Genomic DNA, 14,863 nt, shown 5'->3' on the forward strand with positions numbered 1-14,863 from the left:
GCTCACTACTTGTGAAGGCTGAGAAGTCCAAGAGCACAGCACTGCCATCTGGTAAGGGCTTTATGTGATTTTATTTAACTCCCAAAGTCATCATCTCCAATCAGCTTATGAATGTGGAGAACACATTCAAACCACAGCATTCAGTATTCCAGAAGAAGCAAAAAAGTATGAGTCAGATTCTTGCACAAACTAGTGTATAGATTGAAATAAAATTTATGGGAGATCATTCTTTGCAATTGAGCAAATAATAAACGGTGAATTTAAGAGGTATAAAACACTTCTGGATATTGTGAGTCCCACTGCTTCCAATAAGGTTTATGGGTCTGTGTGACAGAAAATTGAGCTGGGAGTCAATTCTTTGGAATTGGATAACTGGGGCGGTCAAACCTGGAGAATCTAAGAACAGCAAGTTGATGTGGGAAAACCTCCCAAAGAAGAGGATTGATAAGAGTTATTCAGGAAGGCTAGGTCCCAGAAAGGAGGAGGAAATAGACACAGCACATGGTTATATTTAAGAGTGGAAACCAAATGCAGAAACCTAGCTCTATGAATATACCAATATGACAAGTTGTATAGGCCAAACATTTGGCTGCAGATAATAGATACTCCAACAAATAGATGCTTAAACAAGTTTCTTTTTCTCATATAAAAAGTCTAGAGATAGGCAGTTGCTAGAATTACTTTATCTCTTCACTGAAATTGCTCTTAACCCAGTGTGTTCTCATTCTGTTCTGCCGTCTTATGTTGGTTCTCATTCACATACATGTTGCCCAAAGGTTGTAAGGTTACACTACAACTCCAGACAACAGGTCCATGTTCAAAGCTGGATAAGTAGGATATGTGGTTGTATTAGCTTCATATATTCCTTTGGAATGCAAAACCTTTCCCAGAAAATCCCAGCAGAAATCAATTTACATCTGTCATGTAGACACTCTCGAGCTATGAGGAAAGCTGGGAAACTTAGTACATTCTGCTTTGCTATGCATATTTCTGTAACACAAATCAGATAATACATGATTGGTAAATAAGGTAATAATGTAATTATAAAGCAATAAATATGCTGTTTCCTATTTAATTTTTATTATGCAAAATGAGCCAGAATATCAGCAGGAAATACAGGTTGGATTGATTTTAAAATTTACATTTTTTCCCCACATTTTAACATTTCTGAAACCAATGGAGTTTATAATTCTTAGGCATCAGGTGTAAGTCACTACAAATTGCCATCGTTTGTACATGTGTATGCAAACTTGGTCATAGTAGCATACATTGTCGTGCATTTAAATGAATTATGTACTAGTGGTGCTGCATGCCAAGCAATGCAACTGAAGGGAAGAGAAAATGAAAAATTCCTCAAAGTCGATGAAAGAAATCGAAACAGACATCATTAAGATAGAAAACATCAGTTTGTCAGAAATTTAATGCTGATTTTGAACAGAAGCTGTTTAACATCCAGTAGTGCATGATTCAGTAAGAATAAATAGAATTATAAATTAGTCAAATAGAAAAACATCAGCCTGAAAATATATTAACTGAGTAATTTGGAAAAAAACTTCAAAATGCTTTTTAAAAATGCTACAATGCCCTTAATGGCCTAGGTTATAATATCATGAGCAAAACTATGGATGACATTGCTAAGTTAAAAAGTAATACAAAAGCTTTGGACTTTGAATATACAGAAGTTTTAGGAATACTTGACCAATTTTCTTTACATATATTTCCTTGTTTTAGGTACATATAAAAGTGATATTTTTTTAAAAAGTCTATGACTAAATAAGTCTAAAAGAACTCTTTTGATTAACAAACAACAAAATTCTAACTTTAAAAATAAAACATTGTAGTAATATCACTGCTTCATTAGCATGTATTACTCTTTCTTATTAGTACATGAATTAATGAAATGCCTTGTCTTACAATCAAGGCATCTTAAAGAATTTCATTCAATCAGTAGGAAAGTGGAGACAAAACCTTCAGATTGACTACTATAGCAGAACCAAGAATCCACTTTGAATAATTTTAAGAAAATTAAAAATGAGCTCTTCGTGTTTTGGCCCCTCTCCAGAGAATTTCACCCAAGTCTTGAATGGCTCCTAGCTCATGTGGGGTTGCACTACCTTCCTTAACTTTGAAAGTGGTACCCTCACTAATTCAGAACTCTATAACCATTTCCATTGAACAGAAGTACCTGCTACTTCTGTTCTAGTTGGTGTTTTGCCATTATCTCCTCTTTGTTATTTTAATAAATTTTAATATACCCTCTGCTAACCTCTGTTTGCTTCTTGTATTTAAAAATACAATTGATCACTAATCATAAGGAAATATAAATCAAAACCACAATGAAATATCATTTCAACCCAGTTAGAATGGTTATTATCAAAAAGACAAAAAATACCTAACATTGGTGAGGACTGGGAGACAGGGGAACCCTCATATACTGTTGGTGGAATGTAAACAAGTACAGCCAGTATGGAAAACAGCATGGAACTTCCTCAGAAAGCTAAAGATGGAACAACCATGTGATGCAGCAATCCCACTGCTGGGTATATATCCAAAAGAAAGGAAATCAGAATATCAAAGAGATTTCTGCACTCCCATGTTTATTGCAGCACTATTCTCAATAGTCAAGATATTGAATCAACCTAAGTACCCATCAGCAGATGAATGAATAAAGAAAATCTGGTATATATACATAATGCAATATTATTCAGCCATAAAAAAAGAGCAAAATCTAGTCATTTGTGGCTATATGGATGGAACTGGAGGTCATTATGTTAAGCAGAATAAGCCAGGCACAGAAACACAAATATTACTTGTTCTCATTCATATGTGGGAGCTAAAACAAAGTAGAGCTCATGGAGGTAGAGAGTAGAATGATGGTTACCAGAGGCTGAGAAGAAAAGGGAGAAGGAGGGATGAAGAGAAGTTGGTTAATGGGTATGAAAAAAATATAGCAGTTAGATATAAGGAATAAGTTCCAGTATTCAATAGTACAACAGGAAAATTATAGTTAACAACAATTTATTGTATATTTCAAAATAGCTAGAAGAGAGGAATTAGAATGTTCCCAACACAAAGATAAATGTTTGAGGTGGTGGATGTTCCAATTACTCTGATTTGACCACTAAGTATTATATATGTGTATCAAAATATCATATGTGCCCCCCAAAATATGTACAACTATGATATATCGATAACAAAATACAAAGAAAAAAACAATTGATTTGTGACTGATGATCTTGTGCCTGCAACCTTGCTAAATTTCCTATCTCTAATAATTAACTTGTGAATTATTTTTGAATTTATATATATACAATAACTTAATCTGCAATAATGTAAGTTTTATTTCATCCATCTTAATCCTTAATAATAGCTTCTTCTTTTATTACTATACTAAATAAAACTATGTCAGTTATGATTCAAAGCAGTGGGAGTGGGTATCTTTGCCTTGTCCCTAATCTTAACGAGACAGTTTTATTATCTATCTGTAAAGTTTTATTTGTACATTAGTTTTCAATTATTTGCTGTCTTTAATACTTACAGGAAAAATAGTTTTCTTTTCTTGTATCTATAAATTTATTTATTTCATCTATTTTCAATGTTATGACAAACAGGTGTTCAAAATATCTTCATTATTTTTTAATGTCTGCAGTATCTGTAGTGATTTCACCCTTTCATTCCTATAACTGGTAATTTATTCCTTCTCTTTTTTGCTAATTTAATCATTGTACATTTTCTTTAGCCTTTTCAAAGAACAACTTTTACATTGCTCATCCTTTCTGTGGCAGATTTCCTTTTGATTTCATTAATTTTGTTATTTTACCATTTCCTTCTGCTTTCTTTGTATTCGTTTTCTTGTTCTTTTCTCTAAATTCTTTAAATGGATGCTGAACTAATTTTAGCCTTGTCTATTTTTCTAATATATGCTATTAAGGCTATAAATTCCCTCTAAGGTTGACTTTAACTACATCCTACAAAACAAATGAGCAGAGATAGGAGGACTTTTGTCTCCAACATTCCTGTTATACTTGGATGATTTTTTTTTATGTGAAAGTCTACAATGACCTCCACCTCAATCCAATACTAGCTTTTCTTTGTATTTTCTTGATCTCCATTCTTTTGGACATATTGGACTCTCTTTTTTGACACACTTTCTTTTTTTGGATGGTGTGACACTGGTCTCGCCTGGCTCTCTGCTCAGATTGACTGCCTTCTCCGTCTCCTTTGTTGATTCTCAATTCAACTCTGATTGACTTCTAAATGTCAGAATGCCCAGTGCCCAATGCTGTTTCCTTGACCCTTTATTTCTTTTCTTCTTTCCTTTCTTTTTTGTGGGTGCAGGGAGATACTAGGTTATGTTATCTAGTCTCACGATTTAGAACACCATCTCTATCCTAATGAGTCCTATATTTTCTCTCCTATAACCCCATACTCATTTTTTTCTAAATTAGCTATGAAATAGGCAATGTCTCAAAAACAAAATCTTAATTTCTTTACCTTTGCCTACACCAAGCCTATTTCTCCCCCATCCTTTTCATCTCAATAAAGTGTGCCACGAGTCTCCCAATTGCTTAAGCTAAAAGTCCAGGATATATCTTTGTTCATCTCTTAACTGTATTCATCTCAATGTGCATTTTCTCACATATGTGCCCAGGCACACATGCATACACACACACACACCATGTAATACATTGACAAATGCTATCAATTTAACCTCAAAGGTATATGCAGAGCCCATATACACATACTCCATGATTCCCACAAGTATTATCATTCAAGCCATCTTTGCCTATAGGGTGAACCATTAAATGAGCCTCCTGATCAGTTTCTATGTTTCCATGCTTGCTTTCCTATAAGCCACCAAAGGAGCAGAATGATTTTTAAAATTCAATAATATAATTCAAATCATATAATCATTCAGGTTAAAACCATCCAAGGAATTCTCATTTCACCAGAATAAAATTTAGATTTCTTAACCTGGTTGGCAAGCCCTACGCAACCTAGTGCCTGCCTACCTGTCTGGCTCATCTTGCTCCACACTTCTCTCTTGCCCACTGTGCTCCAGCTTTTTACTGTTCCTTGGACACAACCAGTTTATTTCTGCTTTAGTGCTCTGCACTAGCCATTCCTTCTGCCTGGAAGGCTCTAATCCAAGGTCTTTGCATGGCTAGTTCCTTCTCTTCTTTCAGATCTTAATTTATCTTACCTATCCAGAGAAGGGCAACAACCTAATTTAGCGAGGCAGTCACTTTATCATGATGGGTCAACCATAACTCAGTGAAAAACACATAATATCTATTTTTTATTATATACTTGTTTGTCTCTTCCAGAATTTAAGCATTTTAGAATAAAGAAAGATATTGCCTATCTTTGTTCATTGCTTTATCCCCAACTGTGAGAAAAGTACTTCTCATATAATAAGAACTTAATAAATGAAAGAGAAAAACAAAATATAGAAATCATTAAGATTAGTCTCTAAAGCAGCTCAGAAAAACTATTGCATTGATATTGTTATCTTAATTCCAGAATTGTTTGAAGGCTCAGGGAAGAAATCACAAAACCAAAACATGGCCTCTAACAAAATCATCTTGTAGTAAGCATTTTTCTGAAAGAATTGCCACAGGCAATTTGGGAGAAGACCCTGAACCAAGAGGTGAGTTCAGCCTTCACCAGGAAATATCAAGAAAAGTCCTTCAGTAGCTCCTTCAATTCTTGCAAACCATATAAGTAAAAACATTAAGCTCTCTTTCTGGAATCAGCTGAAAATGTCTTAGCCAGGGGAATTATTTTTTTCCTTTCTCTCTTAAAACCCTTTTGGTTCTGCTCTGATTTGACTTTTCCTCTCATCCTTTGATAAATCTGTTTAAGGCTGATTCCATTTCTCTGAAAGGTTAATGTTCCTCTGCTAGTGTGGGACAAGATAATTTAGGGGCCTGAGGAGCATCTAGACCAGACGCCAGGTGACTTTTGCCTTGAATCTGCAGGCAGTGAAGGTGTCTTGACACTCAGTTTGATACTGATGCACAGGATGGCAGGTGGGACTTAGAAAAGCTCTCTAGGCTGCCTTTGGCCGGAATGCCCAATGTGAATTGGTCACCTGCAGCACTGGACAGTGGGAAGGAGAAGCCTGACCACTGTGACCACTGAAGTTTCTGTTCTTTCCTTCCCTTGAGATGGAAGCTTTAAGAAAACCATTAGGCCAGAAATGAATAAAGGTCAAGCGTCAAGTTAAAATTTTGATTGCACAAACTTTTTATTCTACCTTCTAGATCCAATCAAATAAATTAGGACTAAGCAAAAGCTGCTAAGCCTTCTCACTGGGCCTGTTGAATCCTGTCCCCAAAACAGTCACTGCCAGATGGAAAAGGAAATAAACAGGGATTTTTATTAAGAAACCCCACCTCCAATGTCATTGTGCTTTGGAAAGCAAGAATCTCAGGTTTTTCAACAGGAAGAATGATAGAGCTATTATGACAATTAAAATCATCTTCAGATGATTTTGCTTCCAGAAAATCTTTGATGAAACTGAATCTCTTCCTTTAGAAGGAGGAATTCAAAGAATCTTATACATGTGAAGGTATAAGCAATTCTTTCATTTACTTATATAACTAAAGAACTAAAATTATTAGCAATGGGCTTCCCAGAGCACAGCCACTTCTGCCCTTGTTATAAATCCCCTCTTCACAAGATAAGGGCCCAGAGCAAGCTACCTGTGACAATCTCCAAAGTACCCTAAACTGTGGAAGCTGCCTAATTTCCTCTTCTGTGGTCTTTGGTTAAGAAGTACTAGAAACTCATTCAAACTAGCTTAAGCTTAAAAATGGAAATTTGGTATAATGGTACAGGATTTGATTATACAACCTAAGGATACAACACATCTGGGCCTCAGAAATAAATAGAACCAGAGACTTAGGCTGGCTCTGCCTCTCTGCACTCTGTTCCATTTTGCCTGTCTGCTTAATTCCTCCCTGTCTTTCTCATTCTTTAGGCTTGCTTCCTCTGCTTCTCCAGTCACTCAGGTAAAGAAAATAGTCTCCAAAGTTTCTAAGCTTACATATTACATTTTCTGATATCATATCAGAGATTGATCTCTCTCAGTTCTGATTATAAATTCCTAAGAAAGAAATAAGTGTACTTTTACCTTCGGTGGGTGGGTATTTCACAATCCATCCCACTCTCCCCTGCCCTTGTAATTCCTCCAGCTGGAGCACTGCCCATTCTAAACACTAGTGGAACCTTCAAAAGACCCTCCCATCCTTAATAGACAGCCTAACATTTCTCTCACATCAAGAAATAAGTCAGCTATAAGCACCCCAATCAGTGTCTAAAAATGGAAACTCATGGTTACTGAAGGTAACCATGTTACTGAAGGTAACAAGTACTATGTACTTGTTACTTTTATATGTAGTATCTCGTTTAATCCCTGGAATAAATAGAGGATAGGTATTATTAGACCTTTTTATACATGAAGAAAATTAATACATAGAGAACTTAATGTCACATGTTCAGTAACATAGCCAACATGTATCAAGGCCAGGAGTCAAAGTTAAATCTCTCTGTAAAATTCTGAAACTCTCCCCTATATCATACTCTCTATAAGTTTGTTTTTATTATGATAAAATTAAAATGTTTTAAAACAATAAATATCTTTATAACCTGTTTTCTTAGGTCATTAGTCTATAAGATTTAGGTTTTCCACATCTCACCAGGCTGTGGGGTACTTCTGATATTGGCAAATAAATATCCAGTCTTCTTCCCCATTTTCTGACATACAACTCCTGAAATCCTTAGAATCTCCAAAGTGATGTCATTTTGTATAGTTGACTGATGGCTGGCAGCCTCTAAGTCACCTCAGTATGGGCTGGTCACCAGAAAGACGAAAGCAGGATTAGGGGGTTGGGACTGCAGTCCCACCCTGGACTTCCAGGGAGGGGAGAGGGGCTGAAGATTAAGTTGATGGCCAATGGCCAGTGGTTTAATCAATCATGCCTACATAATGAAGCCTCCATAAAAACCCAAAAGGAGAAAGTTTGGACAGCTTTCAGATAGCTGAACACATGGAGGTTTCTGAAGGGTGGCACCCAGAGAGGCATGGAAGCTCTGTGCCCCTTTTCCTCATTCTTTACCCTATCCATCCTTTCATCTGTATCCTTTGTAATATCCTTTATAATAAGTAAGTGTTTCCCTGAGTTTTGTGAGTGACTCTAGTAAATTAATTGAACAGGCAGAGGGAGTCATGGGAACCTCAATTTATAGTTGGTTGGTCAGAAGCACAAGAAAATCACCTGGGTCTTGTGATTGACATCGGATGTTAGGAGGCACTCTTAGGGACTGAGCCCTCAACCTGCAGGATCTGATGCCATCTCTAGGTAGATAATGTCAGAACTGAGTTGGAGGACACCCACCTGATGTCCACTGCAGAACTGATGGTTTGCTTGGTGTGTGAGGGGAAAACTCAGGCACCTTCAGTCACAGAAGTCTTCTGTGTTGATTGTTGTGGGGTAAGAACAAGGAAAAACATTTTGTTTTCTCCGCAATTTTTTTTTTCCTTACACAGTACTAATGTGCTTACATTAACTTAACCCAGATTTCATTGGTTTATTCCACTTGCTATTCAAATCTCACACTGACTGAGCCACCTTTTCCTTAGTACCCTGAAGGACAACTCATCTCACAAGCAGTCTTCCTAGAGCTGTTTCCTCTCATCTCCTGAGCTGTTATGTGTGGCCTGAGAAGCCATTCAAGAGGGTGGCCTCCAGATTCTTCTACTGTAGATGTTCATAGCAAAAATGCTGTTCTGTGTCATTAGTCCTACAGCTTGCTCTTCCCAAAGCTGTGTTTCCCTTTCAAAGTTAAAGGCACTGAGTCCTCACTTTGTTCCATACAAAAGTGGATAGAAGACTCCTCTCTCTCACTTTCTCCTATGATTTTTCAATGTTTCCTAGAAAAGATGCTGTGCCTTACTTGTCTTTGAATCCTGAGATAAACAGAAATAAACATACAAAGTGGGCATTAAGTAAATACTTGATGAATAAACAAAATCTGAGGGTGTTAAGTGCCTGGTCTAAACTTGGCTATTGGGTTGGTTTTTTAATATACCTTCTAACGGCTGTATGAAACATTAATGCCCAAACCAGGAATGGTTCCATTAGAGTCTCAGCCTTGGGAGGCCTGTCTTGGAAACATGACCCCTCTGGGCCACGCATTTCTCAAAGCATGTTCTGTAGAACATTACTCTGGTAGGATGTGCAGCAGAAAGAATCTTGTTCACTTCACTCCTGTTAACATTGCTTCTAACTAAAGGCATATTAATAGGGAAACATTGTTCTTAGTGAAGACTTCTTAAAGAGGAAAATATTTCATTAAAATCATCTAGCTTTAGAACCATGATGCAAGACTGCAGAGCTCAGGTTAAGTGTAAGAAAAGCTTCATTCATGCTGCCAAGACATGACTTTCTTTACTAGTTACTTAATAGCTGGGCCTTTCTCAGGTATCTCCTCCAGTGAGGTGGACAACCCAGTCAGACACGAAAGCAATTACTTGTCTGTAAATGCCTACTCTCAGGATTACTGCACCCTTGGTTCCCATACCCATGGTTGACTTTTTATGTAAAAAAGACAAAACAGTGCAATTAGAAGGAAAAGGAAGTAAAGAAAGACTGAAATCTGATTTGCCTTCAGCACCTTTTTATGATCCAAGATATTTTCAAGTCTTTTTCTCAATATTGAAAACTTCCATTATCAATGGGTCACGCTAATCCTCATCATGCAAATAAAGTCAAAGGAAAACCAAATACTTTGGCAAAATTACCATAATCATACCTTAAAAAGTGGTACGATTTTTTTTTTTTTACATTTAAGTGTTTACACTTAAGTTTTTAAAACAGTCATCTTCTAGAAACAAAAAAGAATGATTACAGCTCTGAGCTAAGATATATAGTGATATCAAATGCAAATTTGGGAATCTCTCCAGATCATCTAAAATACCACAAAGTTAGGCTAGTAGATTGAAAGTAGTAGCCTCTGAAATGGGGTGCATTTACCTTAGACGTTTTTAAGATGAGGTACCAGGATATTGGGAAGAATCCTAATGCTTGAGAAAAATATTAGTACTTTAACTTTTATCTTTCCTGTTAATATTTCTATTTTCCTTGTGTTTCATAAGGTACCTAGTGCCGTTTTAATAAGTTTTTTTTTTTTCAGGCTAAAGAGTTCTTTTTGTTGCATCTATGGCTTTAATGAGAAAGAACAAGTAATTGGACTAACATCTGGCCTGTCCCAAATGACACTGAACATAGAATCAGATTCTAAAAATAAAGTACCACCAGTTAGTTTCAAAGCAGATATTCTATGGAACACTGACCACCAGTCCTATTATGGATTATCATGCAGAATTCTCAGTGTTCCAAATATCTTTAGAAACTTTGTTTTGTAATTTTTCAATCTGTTAATGGCCTTCAGTTCCATGTTGTTGAACAGGAGATGTTTAGTTCTATTGACTTTAAGTATTGTCTGTTGTTCCTCTAACAATAAATGCAGGCCTGGGACCCTCAAGACACTTTCATTGAAGAGCTCCTGATGGCAAATGGCTATAACTTATCTATAAAGAGGAAGACCTTTAAGAAGACAATAACTGCTATTAATAAATCTCTTCATAATATGTTCTCAAATTAGAAGTTGTTATGATTCAACATTAAGATGATAAATTCTGAGTGGGAAAATTGAGGTTATCATTTATTTTTTTTGTAATGAAGAAGGTTCATTTTCAAAATGGACCTGGAGTGGTTTTGTTGATTAGCATAATAATAGGAAGGCTGTGTAGTCTCAGCTATCATTATTAACCTTCTAGAATAAAACTGGAAACCAAAGCATTGTCAGTTTCTATAGTTTCACTAGTGCAAGGAAAAAGGTGAGCCCTAGGTTGCATGAAATCGATGGATGCGTTATTATTTCTACAAAACATTCATAGTTTGTGTACGTGAGTGTGTGTTAGTTTTTCCTTTTTTTTCCTCTCATTACTTGACAGTGCTGCATGCGAAATGGATCTGTGAATACATCTGTAACAATATTGCTGGTACTTTTATAAATATAAGCAAGACAAATTAAATCAGGTATAAACGTATCAAAAAACTGAAATTTGTCCTGCATCTTAAAGGTTTAGCACTTTGTAGGAGCTCAATAAATATTAAATCAAGGTCACAACATTCAAGGATTGTGGAATTATAAGGAAAAACTAATTTCAAAGTTCTAGGCTATCTATTAAAGGACTCCCTCCTTCTAAGCACTGAATTCCAATTTTAGTCCCTACCAGGTATGCTTTAACAGATAATGTTTATGAGCGGTCTGCATAGGAAGAGATATTATTTATGAAGCAAAGAAGAATGAAAACCTATTGGATATAATAAATAAAATGAATAAAAATTCTGGAAGAAAATGGAGGGAGGAGACTGAAGACCCCAGGAACAAAATGATTCAGCAGATCAATTGTTGAATAATTTTCTTTACTCTCTAATTGTAAAAATGCTTTGAAAGTTAATAAAATGTAAAGCCAAGTTCCAATAATTTCGTAGGTGAATTGAGTCCTATGTGGGCTAAAATATCTAGAAATAAAACCAATAAGCACAGATTAGTTCAAAATAATCTTACTCCACAACTTTCTGGAGCTTCCCCTAGAAAATTTAAGCTTACTTAACAAACTTAAATTTTATAACTATCATTTTATGTAAAACTGTATTCAAAAACATCCTGTATACTTTGGAGTCACTTCTAGGAAACTTCTATGAGAATTTTGAGTAAGACCAGGTTCCTATTGAAGACCAGGTACCTACTGGTCTAGTATAAAGAAACGAGTCAAAATCCTGGCCTAGTGATTTAGTAAATGTGTGACCTGAACATGTCATTTAACCTTTCTGGTCCTCACTTGCATCATCAGTAAAAGGAGATGATAACACTGTGTCTGCCAAAAGCTTTCTGTTCAGATTAAGAGAGAAAATATATGGAGAAGAAATTACATGTTAAGAAGATGGATCAAATAATTGTTTAATCTGAAAGAGACATGTATATTCTCCAGATGGAGCAGAAACAGTCCCTGGGAGCCTTTGGCTGCTCTGTTGGTTGATGGCAGAATGCTGGAAAGTATCAGCAAATTGTGCTGGGCTGTCAGGTGCCTCTCATCAGTTCCCATCCACGAATGGGAGGAAGATTTTGGAGAGACTCTGAAATGGCTTCAGAGACTTGAGTCACGTAAGGTACTCATAATGCACCAAGGAAGCTTCCCTAGGAAGTCAACACTGCATTCAGTTTCCTATGATAGAAATGCTTTTGAAAGATGAGCCAATTGTGCACCACCCACAAAGATCAGATTACTTGGACTCTACATTAATTCCTACGACATTTTTGTCTGTTGAAATTGTTCAAGGCCTACCTCAAACTCGGCTTTTCCCAAATATTTCCCCACATCAAAGGTATGCTTTCCCACCACTGAAAATCGCATTGCACTCTATATCTCTTTATAAGCACATCTCCACCTACCTTATGTTATAGTAACTTGCATATTTGTCTTACTGCCTATGTTAATTAGATATTGCCATCAAATGCTACACGAAAAACAACCCCAAATATGAGTAGCTTACAACCACAATCACCAATTTTTCTCCTTTTTCTGTTTTTAGCATTATCCTATGACCAGCTATCAGGTACATCTTCTTTTCATGGTGATCACAGTAGTACCAAAAGACAAGGCAAACCACAAAAACACATTTGAAGCCTCCACTGCATCATGCACACTGTCATTCCAGGGCCCAAAGCAAGTCACATGGTCAAGCCTAAAGTCAATGCAGCAGTTATGTATATTTGACATACACTAATAGAAGGTGTGCCAATGGCACAAAGCAAAGGAGTGAAAAATTGAGAATAATTATCCACAACCATAGAATATATAGCATAGGGCAACCATAGTATATATAGCATAGGCCAACATCTATTCTGCCAAATATCTATTGCTCATTTATAGAGTATAAATAGCTAAGTAAGTGCTTTAAAAGCATTTGCTTACTCAGCCAATTCACAGTTGAATACTGGAAACCCAAAGCAATCCCATTTCTAGAACAGCGTCTGGCACTCAGGCAACACACAACAAATATTTGCTGAATTAATTTCTTGAATGAAGATACATCCAGAACCTCTTATCTGTTGCCTTAATGTACATCAGGCACCTAAGTGGGCCTTCTCTATACTGTTTGTGTGCTTCTTGAAGCCACAGAAGATCCTACCTGAAAACCCAGTCAACAGCACCTTAATGTTTCAAAATTGTTCACTTTAAGAATCAGGTAGTGTCTGGAGTGGTTAAAAGAGGGTTATCACCCTCATTGTCTCTATTAAATGCACAAGAGCTTAGTCCCTTCTGTGGTTTATTACACAAAGTGGAGCATTACGTCAAGGGGAGAGACAAACATCCAGCTTCGCCTACCTTCATGGATGAGCCTTAGAATCAAGCCAGATCTGCTTCTATAGAGGCTCCTTCTCCTTTGCCTGTCTCATTTTTAGTTTATAACTTCCTTTAGGCATTAAGGTCCACAGTATCTGAAGAGTTGAATTAGTTTGGTAAGTGGAAACAAAACTGTTGAATCTTGATTTGCTGATTGTATGCACGAAAAAGAAGTTTTAGTGAATTTCGCAGAGCATTTGGATTTTTCACTCTTAGGCTGTATCAGCCACAGTGGAAAACTTATTTCTCTGTCTCTTGCCTATATAATGACAGTAAAGTTTCAACTACAAGGATGCCTCAAGGCCCAGTGATTATTTGATTATCTCCTGGGAAATAATTTCTGAATGTGACAAGGGCATCAACAATCTCCTCGTACCTGCTAAATTTACTTCTTCCTTAACCTTGTTGACTCTGTCTTCTTATATTACCTCCCCTGAAGGGGCTTTCTGGAGCCTCAGGTTTATATAATTGGGGAAAAGGCATCTTAAAGAAAAGATTGGAAAATTACAAATACAACATTAGATTTTTTTTTTTTTTACCAAAGCCTGTCAGTATGGAGTCCTGAAAAGCTTTACTGGCTTCAGAAATAATCCACCTAAATGCTCACCTTATAACTAGGGTTGCCAGATAAAATATGCAATGCCCAGTTAAATTTGAATTTAAGTAAACAACAAATAACTTTTTATCATAAGCATACAGTCTTTGGGACATACTTACACTAAAAAAGTATTCATTACTTACCTGAAATTCATACTTAACTAGGCATCTTGTATTTTTACTTACTAAATCTGGCAACCCTATTTAAAATATGGAGAGAAAAGGCATACACCCAAGTCCCCAAAATAAATCTAGAAATATCCATGTGGATCTTCTTAGGCCTTCTCTGACTTCCCTAGATAATTATGACTATGGTTCTTATATTAATAAATACTTCAGAACTGAATTTCATTCATCTCTGGTTAAACAAAACACTATGGATTTTAAATTAAGTGTTTCATTTTTAAAAATTCTATATGGGAGGGATGTGGCATGAATGAATGCTTTGCATTCAAAGATAACTTCAATAGCAAAGAGACTATGAGAATTTGAAATAAATGTCAATAGATTGTTACATTAAGAAAACCTAACTGGGAGGCCGTTGAGCTCAGGAGTTCGAAACCAGCCTGAGCAAGAGCGAGACCCTGTCTCTACTAAAAATAGAAAGAAATTAATTGGACAACTAAAAATATACAGAAAAAATTAGCCGGGCATAGTGGTGCATGCCTGTAGTCCCAGCTACTCGGGAGGCTGAGGCAGGAGGATCGCTTGAGCTCAGGAGTTTGAGGTTGCTATGAGCTAGGATGACGCCATGGCACTCTAGCCCGGTCAACACAGTGAGAC

This window comes from Propithecus coquereli, unplaced genomic scaffold (assembly GCF_000956105.1).
Source record: "Propithecus coquereli isolate 6110/MARCELLA unplaced genomic scaffold, Pcoq_1.0 Scaffold333, whole genome shotgun sequence".
In the NCBI taxonomy this organism is placed as follows: domain Eukaryota; kingdom Metazoa; phylum Chordata; class Mammalia; order Primates; family Indriidae; genus Propithecus; species Propithecus coquereli.